Source organism: Typopeltis vanoorti, chromosome 2 (genome assembly GCF_054136105.1).
Source record: "Typopeltis vanoorti isolate ZY-2024b chromosome 2, IOZ_Tvanoo_1.0, whole genome shotgun sequence".
NCBI classification, from domain to species: domain Eukaryota; kingdom Metazoa; phylum Arthropoda; class Arachnida; order Uropygi; family Thelyphonidae; genus Typopeltis; species Typopeltis vanoorti.
In genome coordinates, this window is record NC_143550.1 from 98,860,007 (window position 1) to 98,878,090 (window position 18,084).

The 18,084-nt window shown below is 33.6% G+C and overlaps 1 protein-coding gene across 1 annotated transcript in view; it reads right to left on the reverse strand.

Annotated features, from left to right (window-relative positions):
- Window positions 1–343: 343 nt before the first annotated feature.
- LOC150109287 (sortilin-like) overlaps window positions 344–18,084 on the reverse strand; it is a 508,125-nt gene continuing 490,384 nt past the window's right edge. The window contains exon 27 of the transcript XR_016549652.1: window positions 344–382. The gene's annotated coding sequence lies outside the window, so the exon portion shown is untranslated. The remainder of the gene's footprint in view (window positions 383–18,084) is intronic.

Here is an 18,084-nt window from a genome sequence, read left to right on the forward strand (position 1 = left end):
GTTTTTCCAGAACAAAATTTATAAAGATTCTATACATTTTTACTTAATATAAATAATTTATCATCAATGAAAGGAGTGAAATTGCTTATTTCTCTATCTGCTCTCTTTTGTATGTTTTATAAATCCAGTCTTTAACCAATGATTCATACTTAACAATTTGAAAGCTAAAAAAAATACCTTATTTACTCGACTATAACTCGCACTTTTTTCCTAAACTTAAAGCTAAAAAATCGTGCTGCGAGATATATGCGGAGATTTTCGTAAACTAAAGTTTTTCAGGAAAAAAACAACAACCGAAAATGGGTATGACTTACCAAGAAGCTTCTATTCTCCATCACTTCTTCTATCCTCCAGAGCGGTTTCCTTGTGTGCAATCAGTTATCTATCCAAATAGAGTCACCTTCTTTACCATTATATCAAGCAAAAATTACCAGTAATTTAAGATTTCAGATACATAATGAACAATCCTTGACAAATTACTAATGAGAAGTGAAAGATGTGCGCGATTGTAGGTTAATAGAGAAAAAGCAGCTATTAAGAAGTGCATATGATTGGTGTGGTATTAACAAAAGATCATGCGACCCAAACAAAACAAGCTGACAATTGAATTGAAATGCTAATTCTCTTAAACCGATTCCCATATCTGAAATGCATTCACTATATATTTCTTAGTTTTAACACGTTCATGACAGGGGTAGTGTCAAGCAAAACCATATGTTGCACCTGCAACATGTGGTTTGCTTGAGTGTATATGGCAGTTTCTGTTGGAGGGAAGATGATTCATTAGTTGGTGTTTATATTCCCAATTGTCTGTAATTGCACTATTTGTTGAGAAATATATTACACAGTCTGCAAACGTCTGTGAACCTTATCCAGTGACATGATAAAACTAATTGGTTTTCGTGTTTCTGCCATATAACGGCTGTTGGGATGGCGTATTGTTTACTGCAGGGAGCGAGTTATCACTCGTGTGAAATTCGGGGTGATAGAGACTAGCAATTTCAGTAGGAGAATTCATGCATAATATAATTTAATATATATATATATATATATATAGACTATAAGAGTTTATGAAATTCACATCGTATGATACTTTATGGGTTGTTTCCTTAAGTATCTGATAAGTGGGTTCTAAAATGTTTAGTTTTAGTATGTATGACTAATTTTTTTATTAATAAAATATAATAAGCACATATTTCACTGTCAATGGGAAATGGCGCCTTTTTTTATTTGCTAACTAAACACTATTTTTGTAAAATATCCTGTTGCTGTAATATGGCTGAACGAGCGCCCTTATTAAGCAGCGGCATGAGGCAGGCTGCCTCTATGCTACATCCTGTCGATGTTACTGGGCAAAGCACAGTGTAAGAATGAATTCATGGTCTGTCTTAAACTAACAATTTCCACTAAAAATGTAATAAACAATCGAGAATGTTTATAAAATTTTCGCTGAGTCGATGCTTACTCTGTGAAATAAAATCTGTTGTAATATTGATGTTTCACTTCAAACAAATTATAATAAAACTGGTGATGTATTAAGTTAAAAATGTTGTTAGATTATTAAGAATTCATAATTTGGCTGATTTAAAATTTCATCTTTATTGCATTAACTATAATTTGTAATTGTGTAATTTATATAGTATGATTTAATTCAAGAATAAGAAAATTTAATATTTTTTAAATTATTTCCTGTAGTGAAATGGCGCCCTATCTTCAAGCACCCTTGTACAGTGCACACTCTGCATGGCTCAGCCCTGCTAAGAATGTTTCCAATGTGTCTGGACATGTGGCCAAATAGCAAGCACATCATCAACATACATAGCCAAAGTCTTGAGAGTGGCTGTATTGATAGCTAGTTTTTCCAAGTGTTCTATGTAGCAGTTGGCTAAGAGGGGGGGAGCCCATTGCTGTCCTACCTAATTGTTTGTATATTTTCCATTTCCATGTAAAATAACCTGCATGTACTGTGAATTTAAATAGTTCAAATATATCAGGGAGAAAGTGTGACTTTAGTAAATCAAGGGTTTCAATTAATGGTACATTTCTGAATAATAAAGTGATATCAAAACTTGCCATTATGTCTGAACTCTTTAAGGTATGGTTTTCTAAAATACTTTGTAGGTAGGTAGAATTTTTAACAAAGGAGGGAGAATTTGAAAGAGTGGCTGGTAGTTTAGCTAAATGTCTAGCAAGTCTATATGGGGACTGTTTACACTATCCACAATAGGGCACAAGTGCTATCCTTGGTGCTTTAACGTGGAAGGGCTTGAGTTTGTTAACTGTTTTTTTAGGCCAGGAAGTGACTTTTTTCAATAATTTGCACACCTTATTCTTTTGTAAGTTGGTTGAATCCTGATCTATAATTTGGTATGTTGACTGATCTTGCAGAAGTGTGCATTTTGCTTTCATATTCTGTTGAATCCATCACCACCGTTGTGTTCTCTTTGTCTGCTTTGGTTATGATAATGTGGTTATTAGTGTGTAGCTCTTTTAGATTTTAAAAAATACTTTAAAAAAGCTTTTCTTACATAATTCATTTAATTTCAATATATAATAATATGAATAATATTTGACCATATGTTGTACATAATTTCAAATATGTTGTATATAATTTCAACATGTAAGTGTATAGTGGTCCATAAAATCAGCATCAGTGCTGCCATGGTATGCTGAAAAATTCTATATGATTTTCCACTAAAGTATATTGGGATTGTGTATAACCAGTGGTGAATTATGGAAATTTTAACAAAGGGCTCGCAACGTCAAGCAAAAAAAAAAAAGCTGTATTTCACACAAAAACGTTTATTAATACAGCCTGTGTACAAATGCCAATCAAAAAGTATGAGGGGACATCAACCTGTAAAGGCTATCATTTTTAAACAAATCTTTCATGATCTAAACATGAAATATTTGCACACAATCATCTGTATTAATTTATCTTACATAAGAAAAAATTTTATAACTATCAAAATATAATAAGAATAAAATCTTTTATAATCGCACATATGAAATAGTCCACATTTTTTATAAACAAAATAAATTTCTTTTGTTTGCAATAGAAGTTTTTATGACAAACAATCTATAAATAATAAATAAATATTATCTAAACACAATAATATTGAAGTCCGTTATATTTCTCTTTTTTTTTTATACTTCATGTGATAATCAACGGTACCAATCAAGGGTATTATTTTTATTTTATAGTCCTATTTATTTATATGCGATTGCCAAAAGTGAATTCTTATTCATAAAATTGTAGTAACAGTAACTATAATATTTTATTTAATAAAATCACTTTGTTAGGTTAACGTATGAGTTTTTCGCTTAATATATTTCAAAAAATTATGTTTTTTTTTGTTTTTTTTTTGAAAAAAAAAAAAGGAAACAAGAAGAACAAGGGGATCGCAAATTTGAGAAAAATTTAACAAAGGGCTCAGACAAGCCCCTGCGAGCTCCTTATAGCTCACCACTGTGTATAACTACTCTGTACTTGTTTTGCTCTTAGTCGGGGAAGCATATGAAGACTCACCTCCATATGACCTATGGAGGTGAGCCTTCATATAATAATGATCTATTGATAAAGGGTATGGGACTAGTGGGTTGCTGTCATATACTTTGTCCAAGTAGGCTGCAGCCAAAAAAAAAAATTTCAGAAACACTGACATAGGCAACAGTTCCACAGTACTAACATACAAAAGGTTTTCTCTTATATGCAATGCAGCCACAAACTGTCCCAATGTTTTTACCTCAATTCTCACCAAAATCATTGGAAGATCAGTCACAGCTAATTTTTTTGGCTACCTGAAGACCTGGCAGTTAATCTACTGACCGCTAGTATGGATTCCTGCTCAACTGCAGATCTCCAAGTCAACCTTATCTACCCTTGGATGCAAGCAACGAAAAGGTTTGAAAATTCTGTTGCTCATGACATCTGGAATTGGGCATCTATTTTCCAATAACATTTGAGTCTCAGTAGTCACTTAAGATTGACTGAGCTACAAAGATTTTGATGACAACGATCATGATTTGTATCCTATTCTGAAATTATATTCTTCTTTTAATCTGCATGAAGAAAGACTTCATTTCAAATCTAGTCGGCGACTAGAGGAAATTTTTCTAAGCCTTTTTTCGACCTGTTCCCAAGTTAGTCGATTTCTGGCATGGGCAAGCAGGTTTATTCTCCTGGAAACTCAGGTTTTTCATCCCGTAAATTCAAGAAAATCGACCATAGAACCCACACTATTTCAGACGTTAAATATATTGTGTTAGGGCAAGAGACCACACGATGGCGGCAATTGTTGAGCTGTCTCTTCACTGCGTACTGATTAATTAATGATAGCCTTGAGCCAGCTATCTCTGATTAGCCACCAGTGGAGAATCAACTGCCCACTCAGTCTCCAAAAGTTAGATAGGGCTAAAACGGCCTTGCCTACTCCCTATACGGGAATAAAAGGTGTTAGCTGATTTTTTTTTGATAATCCTTTACCCAAGCATAAGTAAACAAAGTTTTCATGTGAAGTGCCTTCACAACTGGTTTACTTGTATAATATAGAGACAGTTGATATCACATCAATTTCATACAACGACAACTTCACATGCAAATTTTGTTTGCTTATGCTTGGGTAGAGAATTAAACAAGAATGTAATTCCTTGCCAAGTATAATATGAATTCTTTTTTATGAGGTACCATAGAAGGGTAATAATGTGAATGTAAAAATTTATCTAAAAAAAACCCGTGCTGTTATGATGACTATCATTTATAAATTTATCTAAAATATATTTACATAAAACTGCTTTAAGTATGAAATATGAATAGTCATTTTTTTATCAAAACAAAAAAAGGACTCCCACTCTCTCTAAGGTGATATAAAAAAATTAGCTTTTGCCATTTTAATACTGTTTAACAGTGTATTGCAATTTACATAAACCATTAACTTTTGGCACATAAAATTTCTCAATACAATTTATGTATTGTATTTTTATGCAAATAATAGACCTAAAAGTCCAAAAAATATGAGTTTCTTTTACAACTGAAAACATAATATAAAAAAAAGAAGAAGTGAAAATATATATACAGCTGAAAGTACACTTTTAAATAAATATCAGAGTGAAAGTAGGTTGAACTTTATTCTCCTCCTCTGTTTCGACTCTTTTTTTTTTTTTTGTTTGTTTGTTTGATGTTCAAATCTAATTTCATATTATCTGCTAAATCCTAGGTTGATTATATATAAAATAAATAAGTTATATTATTTTAGAATTCATGGCTACAGTAAAATACATACATATGAAATCAAGATAGTTTGCATTTAGAAAGATATACTTTACATGATTAAAAAAAAAAAAATTAAAATACATTTTGGTCCCCTTGCATAGTATTTTATATCAATCAAAAAATTACACTTTAGAATCAGTAAAATATTTCATTTCTATTATGAATTGTGTCTCTATCCCCTTAACAAATTCAAATGTTTGAAATTTATTTCTCTCAATTCATGTAAATATGACATAAAAATTTCATACAGATTAAGCATGTTAAGAAGTATATATCTTGACAGAATTATTTTACTATTAGTGATTAATTTCATTAAATGAGCTGCATGAAAGTTTTTATGAAGCGCTTTCTAATTTCCATTCCATGCCCTCTCACATAAATCCTAAAAAAAGTTATTATTAATATCTAAGATTTAAAAAGTGCAAAATGCTGTGAGAATAAAGAAATAAAGGTTTCTTCAAAAAATCAAAGAAAGAAAAAAAATATACTTGAATAAGTCAATGAGGTATAACCCCTGAATATATATAGATGCATAATAATGGCACTAGATATAAAACTTTTAAGCTGGGTAGCTTGTTTTACTCAGACAGCTGAGGAAAATCAAGTTGAATGTAATAACATGCAATTAGAAGAAATCAATCTGCTTCATATGGGATGGGATTGAAATATATTTTATGCTGATATAAACATAAAACTGAATTTAGAAAAAAGTTATTTTGCTCAAAATTTCATTTCAGGAATGAAAAAGTATGGCTAGAAAACATTATGTGATAATTATGAAAAATTATTGCAATTTTGAAAATACATTTTAAACACAGCATTCTCAAAACAGGTTAATAATAATAAATGGAGCAATATCATTAACAAGTAATATTACAACTACAGAAGAAATTAATCATTATATTATTATTATTATCATAATAATTAACTGTTAATATATAATTAACATTTGACCTCCATGGAGCCAGACTCATCGTGGGAGGTACACACTATCAAACACAAAGCTCATCCAAATGTGCCTTAAATTGATTCAATGTGTCTTTACAACATATTTGGGCAATGCATTCCACTCACTAACCACTCCCCATGTAAAGAACCTGCTCCTCACACCCTCTTTATATACTTTTCAGGGATGGCCTCTTTGTTCTACACCTTCTCTCCCCCTCCAATTCTATGAAAAATCTCTTTCATGTCAATCTGATAACAACCCCTGACTAGCTAATATGTTTCAATCGCTACAAAGAAAAAAAAAAAAAGTTGTCTTTTGGTAGCAAAAAACAAACATTAGATCTGACGTAACTTAAATGTTAAAATTTCATGATGAATATCAGATAATACTATGTACTATCCTCATTCTCACCTACTGAGTATTCAGTACAAGATTACTCCCATGTTCTTCACAACAATTATTATACTGCAGCCACTGTTATACAACAGTGGCTACAGTATAATAATAATAATATTATTATTATTATTACATGGACACCTCCACAGAGTCCAAACACTCATCACGAGAGACTCAATCTATCCACAAAATCTACCATACCTAATAAATTAAAGACTTAATTCAGTATGTTAGTCAAGTAAATAATTGTTTAATATCCAACTAGTTTCACTGAGTAATATCTGTCAGCATTTTCAGGGATACACTGGTAAGCAATGGAAAGTAACAAAAACTAGGAAACTAACTGACAATTCTAAAAATTATATAAAGTTATCACTGAGTGTGATACAATACACGTGTCGCAAGTACAACGTTTTATTTGTTGAGATATTTATTGTAATTTTCATGAAAGTTCATTTCTTTTTGGTTAAATGATCTAATTAGAGTTTTCCATATATCTGGTAGGATTAGGCCTTGATTCTTATTTAAGTTACCTGTTGAATGGGCGACTGTAGCAGCTTCTTTGAATGTTCTGGAATGGTAGTTCTCTTCTATGTAGGGCATATGACTCATATCCCATCCAATATTATGGTTGGTAGAGGTGAAGTGGGAAGAAAGGCCTGATATATCTTGTCTGTTATTCCTTACATAGCCTATGTATTCTTTCTTTCTTGTTTCAAAACTTCTAGATGTCTGTCCGATGTAATTGATGCCGCATGAACAGTGTATGCTGTAAATTCCAGAGTATTTGTAGAAAGGATGGCTATCTTTCGGGGATCTTATAAACTTTTGAATGGTCTCAATAGGTTTGAAGGTTACTCTGATACTGTATGGTTTTAGAAGAAGAGCTAATTTTTTGGATATGGTGCTAACAAATGGAATGGCTAAACAGCTTATATATCTGTTATAGAGAAAGCGTTCTCATTACTTCCACACACAATAGCCAATGACCTACGATTAAAAAGCAGCTTAATCCTCTCCACTCCCTCTAGATATTCTCACACCAACTCTAGCACTATGGAAAGAAAAGTACTACTCAAATTAAAGAACAACAAAGAAATCATTATACTGAGAGCAGACAAGGGCAACAACGCTGTCATCTTAAATACTAAGATTATTGATCTTTTCTTCATATTCCTATTATTGGACACATCTATCTATGATGTTCTTAACACAGATCCTACGCACAAAAACCATCTTGATACCAATGAACTATTACGTGATATGACCAACTAGCCTGTGGACTTAATCAAAAAACTAAAATCTATTCATCCGTTAACTCCAAGACTATATGGTGTTCCCAAAATCCATAAAGAAGGTACACCACTACGTCCAATAGTAGATGGTATCCATTCCCCTACTTACAAGCTATCAAAATATCTAGCCAAAATGTTAGAACAACACATTCACAACACGGATTCTTATATCAAGAACTTACAACATTTCTTGGAGAAATGAAAAAACACCTGTATCTCTGAAGATAATATTATGGCTAGCCTGGACGTCACAACTCTATTCACAAATATTCCAGTTTCAGAAGTCATCGACATCTTAGAAAACTTGTTAATACCAAACATCACTAAGTTATTCAAGCATTGTTTAACCTTCAAATTATTTTACATGGCAAAAAACCTACTACAAACAACTTACTGGATTAGCCATGGGTAACCCTCTCTCTCCTTCTTGTGCCGACCTATCCTTAGAAAATTTGGAAACTCAAATTTTATCCCAAATTACTCCTAAACCAACCACTTGGTTTAAGTATGTTGACGACATCTTCATCATTTGGAATCACAAAAAAGAAGAACTAATGGATTATCTAAACAAAATTAATTGCTTCCACAACACTATCAAGTTCACATTGGAACTAGAAAAAGATAATAAATTTCCATTCCTAGACGTCCTTATTAAGAAACAAACTGACAATAGCATCAACCTGTTGGTAAACAGAAAACCTACCAATACTGGATGCTACTTCCATTTCAAAGCGTCTCACCATGTATCCGAGAAACTCAGCATTATCCATATGCTTAAAAAAGAGCTATACAGTACCACAGACCCTGGAGACTTACAAGAAGAATTAATGAAAATATCCAGAGATCTATCCCTAAATGGCTACCCTACAAGACTCATCAACAAGATTCTCTTTAATGACATACCACAAAGACAACGAGATGAAACCCAATACATCAGCTCTATAACAATTCCATTTGTTAGCACCATATCCAAAAAATTAGCTCTTCTTCTAAAACCATACAATATCAGAGTAACCTTCAAACCTATTGAGACCATTCAAAAGTTTATAAGATCCCCGAAAGATAGTCATCCTTTCTACAAATACTCTGGAATTTACAGCATACCCTGTTCATGTGGCATCAATTACATCGGACAGACATCTAGAAGTTTTGAAACAAGAAAGAAAGAATACATAGGCTATGTAAGGAATAACAGACAAGATATATCAGGCCTTTCTTCCCACTTCGCCTCTACCAACCATAATACTGAATGGGATATGAGTCATATGCCTTACATAGAAGAGAACTACCATTCCAGAACATTCAAAGAAGCTGCTACAGTCGCCCATTCAACAGGTAACTTAAATAAGAATCAAGGCCTAATCCTACCAGATATATGGAAAACTCTAATTAGATCATTTAACCAAAAAGAAATGAACTTTCATGAAAATTACAATAAATATCTCAACAAATAAACATTGTACTTGTGATGTGTATTGTATCACGCTCAGTGATAACTTTATATAATTTTTGGAATTGTCGCTTAGTTTCCTAGTTTTTGTTACTTTCCATTGCTTACCAGTGTATCCCTGAAAATGCTGACAGATATTACTCAGTGAAACTAGTCGGATATTAAACAATTATTTACTTGACTAACATACCGAATTAAGTCTTTAATTTATTAATACTAGTGGTCAAGAAAAAAAGGTCATAATCTATCATACCTCTCCTTGAATCCATTAACAGACAAAGTACTCACAAATGACTCTGGCAACCCATTCCACTCATTTACAACTCTCCAAACAAAAAAAATCTAGTCCTCATACCCATACTAACCACACATTCATTCAACTTCCAGGGATGACTCCTTGTTCTGGTCCCTCTAGGCCAAATGCTGAAATATTTCCCCTGCATCAGTGTCCTATAAAGCCATTTAAGTAACTTAAATGTTTCTATCATATCCCCTCTTTTTTTTCCTATCAACCAATTTCTGCAATCCACACACCCTCAACCTATTCTCGTGGGGAACATTCCCAAGAAACCCAGTGGACCAGACTTGAGCACAGTAATCCAGATGTGGGTATATCAAGGCCATATCAAGAGGAATAACAACTTTCTTATCTCTACATGTTAATGTTTTCTTCAATAGCCAAGTAATCTTATGGGCTACCTTAGCAATATGTCTTCTAAACTTTAACTCTCCATCTACCATCACCCCTAAATCTCTAGCTTCATCTATTTCCTGGAGTACAGTGACATCAATATGATACATGGCTTGTAATCATTAAAATGCATAACTTTACATTTCTCCACATTAAACTGACATCCATTGTTTTTTACCCATGCTGACAGCATATTTAAATTGTCTTGCAAACTCTCCATATTGACTTGATCAACTATTACTCTACCGAATTTTGCATCATCAGCAAACAACTGAATATTTCCTTTCAGGTCATTTTCTGTATCATTTATGTACAAATTAAACAGCAATGGTTCCAGACTGAACCTTGCAGCACACAACTAACCTGTTTTTGCCTCAATTCTGCCTCTCCATATACTACTTTTTGATATCTGTCCATCAGCCATCCTCCTATTCACTTAACTACTGTCATGTACATTCCTGTTTGTTCTAATTTCAGTAGCAGAGTTCCCTGTGGTATTCTGTCAAATGCCTTTGCAAAATCCTGTAAAATCATTGTGTAGGCATTTCCTTAATCCAACTCAGCAGTTACTCTATTATGACCAATCTTTCACAAAGCCATGTTGGCCCTCATACAGCATCGTATTTGTATCTATCCATTCTTGAATTCTCTCTTTGACTTTTTTTTTTTTCCTAGTACAATTACCACCATGCTAGAGATACTGATTGGTGAAATTACAGATTATATTATCTTTGCAATGAATCTCTCTCTCTCACACACAAACACAACATTTTTAATGTCTTATAAATGATAATCTTGCACAACTTTCTTTTTAATGCAAAACAAACCATTCAGATTAATATATAACAAGGAATCATACAGTACTTATACCAGTCTTTCTGTGAACAGCGCAAAAACATGGCTTGATATTACATCATATTTGGTGAGAAAATACATGACAAATGTTCTCTAACAAGCTGTGCATGTTCTTACACACCTAGTAACTGCAAGCATGAAATTTATGCTTTCAGAATTTATAATTTATTGTTAATTTTTGAATGTACAGATAACTCTCGTATAACGTAGATGTTAGGTTCCGCAGAAATGGCACTATATAAATTGCATTATGCGAGTCTCAGATCGCATAGAAAAAGTAGGGTTATGTTCTGAAATAGTTTTTTTTTTTTTTTTTAAATTATATAAACAACAATGACATATCCAACAAAAATATAATTTTATTTAATTCAGGTAATTCATGTAAGTTAAGAAAACATAAACTATGAAACAAATACATAGTATAAAAATTACAACTTGTACTTAAACTTCATTGCACATAATGCATAAATGTTTTAGGCAAAATAAAATAGTGCATATTTTAATCTTTCATAGCACAAGGATTTGAGGATTGAACAATAAATACTGGTTTTGTCATGCAATCACCTGATGTATTACTACAAAAACAGTAGAGTAATTCTATCTTTGGAAACTTTGAATCCAGAGCTAATCTTTAATTTTTCGAAATATAGGTGCGTTTTTGCACTTTTCTCCAATATAACCCAAATTCATCTGCATTGAACACCTGGTCTGCACTATAAATGTTTATAAACTTTGAGATTTTTTTGTTTAATAAGATTTCCATCCATAGGAATTTTCTTTTGAAGTGCAATCGTCTATCGAAATTAGAGATTTCTCCATTTTTCCATTAGAATATTGTGTATACGAGCAATGCACTTTGCCGTTATTGTTGACCCAGCAATAAACATTTTCTCGGATTTTATGTTCATTTTGTTCGATTGTTCGAATTGTTGATTCATTTAAATTCAAAGTCCCTGCAAAAACTCCTGGTTTTTCTCCATTTTTCAACCGATCCAAGATTTTGAATATTTTTCTTCGAGAGAAATTAATTTTGTTTTCAATGTTGGTTTTTCACTTTCATTGCAGTTTGTGGCCATTACTATAAAAATAATTTTTTATACAAAAAAGCAAGCATTACATATTGTATGTAACTCCCCAGAAAATAAAGTGCTCGGCTTGAGATGAACACACTTATGATTTTTAATGCACTTTCCTGGAACGAAACGAGGACAATTTTCAACAATAAACATTTTATACAGTAAACAATTGAGGTACATGCGTGCTAAAGGGTATTTCCCCTAATATAAATTCACTACTTATAATACATGCGGGATACAGGCAGACACAATTTAACGAAGATAAAATTTGATATTTAAGTCGCGCGGTGATAAACATATGAAAAGATAAAGGGTTACTACAATTTGTAGACCGTGTTGTATAAGTACCGCGTTCAACAAGGGTTACTACAATTTTAGACTGCGTTATATCGAAACCGCATTGTATAAGTACTGTGTTATACGAGGGTCACCTGTACTATAAAAACAAATTATATGATAAATTACACTTGTCAATCACACTTGTCACTTATTTTATTTAGTAATTTCCCTAATGTCTGAACTCCATATTACTCTAACCCATTTCAACTTATACACTTTAATTAATTACTTTCAGCCTGTGCCATGTGTAAAAACTGATGCTGATGTCAGTAAGTTGCAGAGGCATATTTATTCAAAGTCGTCATCATCATCCTCCTTATACCCTCTTTTACCTTGCGGTGTCGAGGGTCCATTGATCATCGGACCTCACTCCGTTTACAGGAGAAGGTGGTCAGCCTTATGCCCCGGTGTATCCTACGGCCTGTAGTGTTGAGTTCTCAAGGCCGGTTTGCCTGCTTTGCAGGATGAAAAACCCCAGAATAAACTGGGGAAAAAACCCTGCTGTCCATGCCCAAGACTGGCTAACTTGGCTATGGCTGAGGAAGATCCTTCGGCTCCTCACATCACCGACGGGAATTGAACCTAGGACACTCCTTCCCCAGGCATATGGTTGCGAAGCGCATAGCCACTAGGCTAACTGCGCGGACTACTATTTATTCAAAGTGTCTATCAATATTCTTTATAATTTTTGTTAGCCCGTGTGTACATGAAAAACATTTGTGCACAACTTCCAGTCTCTGACTCAATGCATGTGGTAGCCTGTGCTCACATTAGCAAATGTCACAAGGCACAAACCCTAAGTTAATTCTTAACCCTTTAACTGCTGATTTTATATTCTACTGACATTGTCCCATGTGCTCAATTAATTTTGCAAAACATTTATAAATAAAATCAATTAAAATTCTTACAATATTTTTATGAAACATAAAAGATTTAGTGTCTAATGTTTAGACCTTTACTGTAAGGTCTAAACATTAGACACTAAACAAATATAGCTCTGCAACTTGCTGGCACATTCTCATATATATACATGGAGAATACATATATATATATGCATTCTCCATGTATATATACGCATCTACGTATATATATGCATATATGCATCTACAAAGACCTCAAATGGCGTCCACTTGAGGGCGCCATTTTTTTCCGTGCTCGAGTTAACTCGCCCGTAACAGTTAAAGGGTTAAATCTGTGTAGCTACAAAAATCCATCAACATTTACAAGAGTTTAAGTGACTGTAAGGTCTAAACATTAGATACTAAACAAATATAGCTCTGCAACTTGGTGATGTTGGCACCATGCCCACATGCTAAAAGCAGCTAATTAGAGTGTATTAAGGTGGAATGGGTTACAGTAATACTGGAGTGAAGACATTGGAGAAATTACTAAATAAAATAAGTGACAAGTATGATTTATTGTATAATTTATTTCTATAGTATGTAAAAAAGGTTATTAACTGACAATTAGAAATTATGAAAGCAAAAATTCTGTGCATGTAGTTACTAGTGCACTTACTTTTTTGACCAGTAGCACATGTGTAAAGCATAGACAGAATATTGATGTCTACTGTCTAGAGAGTGGCCACTTGAATTCATACAAATGGCGATGGATTTTTTTTGCTATGTCGATTTAAGAAAATTAATTTAGTGCTTGCAATTTTACAGGTTACAGCTGGATGAAAAAGGGCAACATTAATATAAGAAATATTATATTAGCAGTTTTAGTGTATTAAACCCTCAAAATCTCATTGTCAAAAATAAAGTGGAAAGAAACTGCAACTTTGTTTAAATCTAAGTGGCTTGACAAGTGTGACAACATTTGGAATTTGATCATTTATATGCTGCACACACACACACATATATACATGTGTGTGTGTGTTTTGTCCCCCAGAACAGGCAAACCAGCCAGTGAACACACACATCTACAAACGTATGACACACCAGGAGGAGGCATAGGGCTAACCACATTATCCTTGTGATACAGTTGCGGTAAAATGATTAGAAAATCCTCGACCCCAGAAGGTAAAAGAGGAGAAAAGGAAGAAGAAGAAGATATATGCAGTATTTAAATAGGTGAAGGAGTAAGCATTTAGGTTGCTCTTATAGAAATATTTAGCATGCAATGAACCAGCTCTTTTAACAAGATATTGTCATGAATTTTAGGCATATCGAATTAACAGTTTGGCTTGTGAATTTAACTATTGTGAGTACAGGCACACTGAGTCTGAGACTGGAAACTTGTGCACAAAATGTTTTTCATGCATATGTGGCTGGCAAAAATTAGAGGGAATATCGTCTATGACATATGAATCACAAAAATAAGTAATAGTTCACTCACTATAAATTACAACTTCAAGTCAAAATATAATAAATTTTAAAGTCCAATTAATCAGGTTGTAACCTGCTTTTTAAGGAATAAAAAAAAAGCTTGTAATACTTTCAATCATCTTTGATGATCAAAGGGTAGACACATCTTTATTAACAAACGTTATTTTCAGGATATATTCAATCTGTCTTACTGGCTCCAAGTCAAAGCCTGAGGTCATTTAGTTTCACCATTACTTAGTGTAAACTCCTCATATATAAAGTACCACCAAATTAGTAAACTGAGTTCCAATATGAGCAAAAGTGTCCTTGGTAAATAAATATTAAGCATTATATTAATCACAAATTATATTAATAATTATAGTATTTTCAGCTCTTTCAGAATAATGTATCTTTTGATTGAGAAAGACATAAGTTTGAATGCTGTTTAGGACATGGGTAATCTTTCAAATGAAGTGAGTTAGTTCATCTCATATGGAGCCAGTAGGGTTTTCTCATCTCTGCTTAAAGTCTCCCCCCCCCTCCCCTACAAAACAGGAAAGACTGTCTAAAAGATTAATTGTTCTATCACAGCAAAATCAATTTAAGAAAAACGTGTTACCTGGGTGGTAGGTCATAGAGCTTAATGTATTAAGAGATGAGATCCAATTAAGTATTATTAATTATTATTATTATTATGCTGATGCAGCAACATTTAGTTAATTTTTTATGTTTTCATATTGAAACTTCATTCTTTTTGATTGAAACATTTAGTTCCAATGAGAAGAAAACTCAATTATTTAAACTAATTATTATACCAATGCTAATTATTAATTAGCCATGATGCCTAGATACATATATATTTTTATAAATTATTTAATTATATTTTATAACATAGATAGATGACGATGATATCCTGACAGCAATAGAGATGAACAGATATGATATTTTTCATGAAGACAGACAGGGAAGAAACGGAGGAGGAGTACTGTTAATGGTAGCAAATAGTTGCCACAGTTTTGAGGCAGTATGGTGTGAGGCAGAAGTAAACAGGATGAAATATTTAGTTGGGTGTTGCTATAGACCTGGTAATATGGAGGGTAATGAGAAGGAAATGTATAGGCAAATTGGTCTAGCTAGCAAGAAATGAGTGATCATTATGGATGCCATTTAATTATGGTAATATAGACTGGACCTCAAGGGACTGCATCTGGGGTTAAAGAAAATGAATTTTTGGAGTTTTTGAAAGACAATTACCTTAGGCAGTATGTAACAGACGGTACACAAGGATCAAGAGTATTGGATTTGATCATCTCATCAGATGATGTTATTATAAATGAGGTGTCAAATCTTCCACCAGGGAGTGAGAGTGACCACGAGGTGATCACTTGCAGGGTGACCAGTCATTCGAGGACATCTCTTAGAAAGGGATATATGTGGAATTATAAGACTGGTAATTATGAAAAGTTCAGGAAACAGCTTGCAATAATAAATAGGAAAGAGGAACTGTATGGAAAGGATATCAATGCTGCTTGGGTCCCACTCAAGAACTATTTGGTGGAGGCAATATCAGAATATATTCCAAAGGCTAAGAGGGTAAATAGAACAGGTTTGAAATAGATGAATTAAGAGAAGGTATGCAATCTGGAAGGTATTGTGGAAGAAACACAAGAGGAGTAGTTATAACAACCAGTTACATTAGAAGTACAAAGAACAGGAGGAAAGTGACTCACTTGATAAGGGTAGCAAAAGTGCAGCATGAGCAGCAGTTAGCTAAAGTGGCCAAAAAAAATCCTAAGGAGTTTTTTCGATATGTGGCCAGTAGAAGAAAGAATGATTATGGTAGGATGGGATTGATTGGTGAAAGAATGATAACCGCTGCAGAGGATATAGTTGAGATATTTAATGAGCAATTTATAAAGTGTTTCATTCTTATGAATGTAATACCATGCAGAATTTGAAAGCAGTGGGAAAGAAGGAGGAGGAAGAACCGTTAGTAAGTGAACAGGAGGTATATGAGGAATTGAACAGACTTGATGTATATAAGGCTGTGGGACTTGATATTTCACCATGTGTTTTGAGGGAATGTTCCAGAGAGTTAACAGCAGCTTTTACATGTCTTTTCAACATGAATCTTTCACTGGGTCAAGTTCCAAAGGAGTGGAAAGAGGGTAAAATTGTTATAATTCATAAGGGAGGTGATAAGAGCAGGGCTTTAAATTATAGACCAGTCTGTGTGTCTGGAGTTGTGGTTAAGTTATTAGAGATGTTATTTAGGACCAAGATTCAAAACTGGGTTTAGAACAGAAAAATACTGTTCGGCAGCCAGCATGGATTTACTAAAAGAAGATTGTGCTTTAGCAATCTGCTTACTTTTTATAATAAAGTGATAAATGTGTTGGATAAGGGTGTTGGATATACAGTAGTATATTTAGATTTTGCAAAGGCATTTGATAAACTGCCACATGACAAGGTGGTAATTAAAGTGGAATGGATGGAGCTGAACAGTAGATGAGTTCTCTGGATTGGAAATTGGCTGCCTGATAGGTATCAGCGAGTTGTCTATGGAGGAGCAATATCCCAGAAGAAGAAAGTTACTAGTGGTTTATCCCCCAATTGTCTGTTTTAGGTCCACTGCTGTTTAATTTGTATGTGAATGATATTTGGAGAGTTCTGAATGGTGATATGTAATTGTTTGCAGATGATGCAACGTTGGGGAGAACTATCAGGAGCAGAGCGGATGCTGCAGCCTTGCAAGAGGACTTGAATACACTGGCTGAATGGGTAAATAAGTAGGAATAAATTCAATGTTGAAAAGTGTAAGGTTTTGAAATTTGGGAAGCAGAGATGGGATGTAGAGTACACAATCGATGGAAATATCTTGGAAGTGGTAGAAGAGATGAGATATCTGTAAGCGATTGTAGACAAGGACCTAAAATTTCTGGGATATGTTACCAAAATTGTGAGGACATCACAGTTGATAATGGGAATGATGCGGAGGACACTGACTTGTAGAAGTAAGCATGTTATGGTTCCCTTCTATAAGGCTATGATCAGGCCGCATATCGATTGTGTGCATAGATTTGGTCACCTTGTTTACAAAAAGATGAACATGTATTGGAAAAGGTTCAGAGATGATTGACTAAGGTGGTTTCTGGTCTCCGGAATGTTGAGTATGAAGACAGATTGACAAAATGGAATTTGCAGAAATTGGTGGATACAAGAATGAGAGAGGATATGATCGAGACATATAAGCTGTTAAGAGGTTATTACCTGATTAATGTCATGGAGGTTTTACACAGAATGAGTGAACATAGGAAGAAAACAAGAGGTCATCCCTGGAAGCTGTATAAGGAGAGTGCGAGCAAGGGAGTGAGGAGCAGATTTTTTGCATGGAGAATGGCGAGTGATTTTAATGCATTGCCTGAGAGTGTGTGGTGAGTGCAGAGAGTGAA